We start from the raw sequence: 3,681 nt of genomic DNA, 5'->3' as shown, positions 1-3,681 counted from the left end.
AGAGTTTTTCCAGAAATTTACCTTTCTGCTTAATTTTTAACTCCAAAGATATTAAATAAATCTCTATTATGTGTCAGAGTTGTGCCATAACTGGGGAGGAAAAGAACAGGCAAGATGGACCTACTCTCCACCATCTTGGCACTGAAGCTTAAGGACCATTGTCAGAGCACGAAGGGGTCTGACTCTGACAAATAAAGACAGCTAGAGACCTTCACCTACTTTCCACCAGGGAACAGAATTTGTGTCCCAGTCACTGCTCCTTCTTTTATGAAAAACACTGCTCCATTTCTCTCCATGAATGGAGAAGTTGGTTAGAGATCTTTCCCTTTGAGTACCCACCAAGCAAAACTGGTCAATGCACACTGAGCATACTTCCTTTTTCTCCAGGAGCATCTGCCACACCACAGGCCTTGCTGGACCATCTTCTTAACTGAGGCCAAGGAGAGCTGTGCATTGGCACTTACTGTTGCAGAGTCAACATTCAAAGAAGTATAAACCTTGAGGCTTTATAGACCATCTAGCCCTACTCCAGTAGTTTCCTAACCCCTTCTATGGATCACAGAGCTCTTTGAGAATCAGTGATTGCTTTAGACTTCTTGTATTGAAAAAGACACACATATATCTCAGCACGTAATTTCCCCTGTATTTTCAGGAGTTTCAGGGACACACTGTGTAATCGAATATCTAGAATTCCAGAGATCCCATATTAAGAATTCTTATTCTCTGTAAAAGCCCACTGGAGCTCTAATGTCCCAATTAGCAGTCTCTGAGTTGGGTGGATGGAACTCAGAGGCAATGTAGTGCCTGCGTATTACCACACAGGTCCCAGCTCAATCCTCGAGTGAGTTAGTTATCTTTAAAATATGGAAAAACTCTGCTCGGTGGCCAAGGACAGAATGTCTCAAATCAGTCAGCTGAGCTATCTCATGTTTTCAAAGAAGACAACACCAAGCCCCTAAATGAAGTGGTTGAATCTGGTGGCGTTGAAAGGTGACAGCAGCCCAGAGGTTGTTAGGATTGCTGCCCACTGTTGATGGAGCAGTAACATTCGTATGGATCCTCCACTTCATATACGTTTTCCTCAATGATACAGATGTTTTCCTCTGGGTGCATCCCCTCTGCTGCTGTATTTGCCAACCCTGAAGGAGAAAGGTTGGCCAAAGTGATGAGACTATGGAAATAAAGTATTGTAGTTGAGTTAAGCATTTTCTGGACAACATGTAATAGAATTGAGAGAACGGGCTTTGCTGAAGAGTTAGCAACCAAGGCAGTATACGATCCTTGATCAGGTCCTGACTAGGAAAGGAAAACATAAAATAGCAATGAAATAATCTGGGGAATATTCTGTACAAATTCAAATTAATCTGAAATTTCTTAGGTATAAAAGTAGAATTGTGTTATCTAAGAGAATATATTTATTCTGAAAAAGTGCAGACTAAAATGTTTATGTGAAGTGTCAAGATGTCTGAAACACCTGTATGAATGGTTCAGAAAAAAAAATTATATATGTAAAGAGAGAAACAAAGTAAATGTGACAAAATATCAAATAACATGCTCTAACTGCACTGTTATTTCAATTATTATGTGGGTTTAAACAATTCCAAAAAGTAAAAGGAATGTGTTATGGATCCAGTGAGACTTGAGTTTGAATTCTACCTCTGTTGCTTACCATCCATATGATCTAGGCTAAGTCAGATTTGCCTTTTCCATTTATTCATTCAAGAACTATTTAGTGTGTTACACACTGAGCCCATACATCAAGAGATACAAAAGTGAACAAAACACAAAAAGCTCCTGGAGGCTGTATATTAGTAAACTCAGGGTGTTAGGTACTCACCTATACAATGGGAATAAGTACTCTTCTCTCACAGGGCTGCTGTAAGGAACACTTATCCATGCAATCCTCAAATATTTATGAAGTGTGTACAAAGAATCAGGTGTGCACTAGGGGATACAGTTGTTAATGCGGCTGATAAGTTCCTAATTTTCTATGGAGTTTACATTTATAGGTAGAGATAAAACATTAACCCAATAATTTCATAAAGAATGAACTAGTAGTACACATAAATGTAAATATTACCTATTGATATTACAACATTTCAGGTTTCAGCTCTAATAAATACTGGTTATAGATCATATAGAGCCATGATGATTAGATGTTCTATTTGGTCTTACTTGACTTTTTTACTGCAGACTACTTTGTCTTCATAACTATACCATCTACTGTGTGTGAATGCTAAGTCACTTAAGTCGTGTCCAAATCTTTATGATACTAGGTACTGTAGCCTTCCAGGCTCCTCTGTCCATGGGATTCTCCAGGCAAGAGTGGGTTGCCATTCCCTCTTCCAGGGGATCTTCCCAACCCACAGAGTGAACCTGCATCTCTTATGTCTCTTGCACTGGCAGTCTGGTTCTTCACCACTAGCACCACCTAGATTGAGTCTAAAATTATTAGTGGTTCAGATAGTATTCAGTGGACAGAATCATTTTTTTTTTCTTAAAATATACTTCATTCTGGCCATGTCCCAAATGTCACAGAAACCCAGTAAAAGTTATATAAGCTTTGTGTGTGTGTGTGGTGTAATTAGGAATGAAGACTAATTCTGCAATATGACAGACAAGCAGTTTTCAACTCTTTTTGTACATTACATTTACCTAGAAAGTTTTTAGAAAAATAAGGGCTTCCCTGGTGGCTCAGATAGTAAAGAATCCACCTGCAATGCAAGAGACCCGAGTTTGATCCCTGAGTTGGGAAGATCCTCTGGAGAAGGTAATGGCCACCCACTCCAGTATTCCTTCCTGGAGAATTCCATGCACAGAGGATCCTGGAAGGCTACAGTTCATGGGGTCACAAAGAGTCAGACACAACTGAGCAACTAACTCTTTCACTTTTTCACTATGCTGAGACCTCATCCTCAAAGATTCTGATGTATTTGCTCTGGGATAGACAAATATGTTTAAGTGCCCTAGGTGATTCTAATAGGCAATCAGAGTTCAAAAGAACCAGGCTGAGTTATGAAAAGCTCTAAGAGGCGATGCTGAGCTTATCGTTCACTTCTGTAACCAATGGTCACCTAGAACCTGGGCATAGTAGATGCTCAATCAGCTGAAGGGTCACCCAAGATTCCTACCTTCTCCTACCCTACACATGATTCTTACCTTGAATTTTGTATCTTCTCTTTTCTATTAGAATATCCTAAGTAGAAAGGTAAATAAAAGTCCATTTAAAATGCTTTAAGGGAATGGCAAACCACTTCAGTATTCTTGCCTTGAGAACCCCATGAACAGTATGAAAAGGCAAAATGATAGGATACTGAAAGAGGAACTCCCCAGGTCAGTAGGAGCCCAATATGCTACTGAAGATCAGTGGAGAAATAACTCCAAAAAGAATGAAGGGATGGAGCCAAAGCAAAAACAATATGCAGCTGTGGATGTGACTGGTGACAGAAGCAAGGTCCGATGCTGTAAAGGGCAATATTGCATAAGAACCTGGAATGTCAGGTCCATGAATGAAGGCAAATTGGAAGTGGTCAAACAAGAGATGGCAAGAGTGAACATCAACATTCTAGGAATCAGCAAACTAAAATGGACGGGAATGGGTGAATTTAACTCAGATGACCATTATATCTACTACTGTGGGCAGGAATCCCTTAGAAGAAATGGAGTAGCCATCATGGCCAA

At 39.9% G+C, this 3,681-nt stretch overlaps 1 long non-coding RNA gene across 1 annotated transcript; it reads right to left on the bottom strand.

Annotated features, from left to right (window-relative positions):
• Window positions 1-623: 623 nt before the first annotated feature.
• LOC123464569 lies at window positions 624-3,192 on the bottom strand. Its single transcript, XR_006639603.1, has 2 exons — window positions 3,160-3,192; window positions 624-1,171 (listed from the first exon to the last, which is right to left on the bottom strand). It is a non-coding gene; the product is annotated as an uncharacterized LOC123464569 (long non-coding RNA).
• Window positions 3,193-3,681: the final 489 nt, after the last annotated feature.

The sequence above is a fragment of the Bubalus bubalis genome, chromosome 9 (genome assembly GCF_019923935.1).
Source record: "Bubalus bubalis isolate 160015118507 breed Murrah chromosome 9, NDDB_SH_1, whole genome shotgun sequence".
NCBI lineage: Eukaryota > Metazoa > Chordata > Mammalia > Artiodactyla > Bovidae > Bubalus > Bubalus bubalis.
The sequence above is the reverse complement of the archived record's forward strand: the minus strand, read 5'-3'. Positions and strand labels throughout refer to the sequence as shown.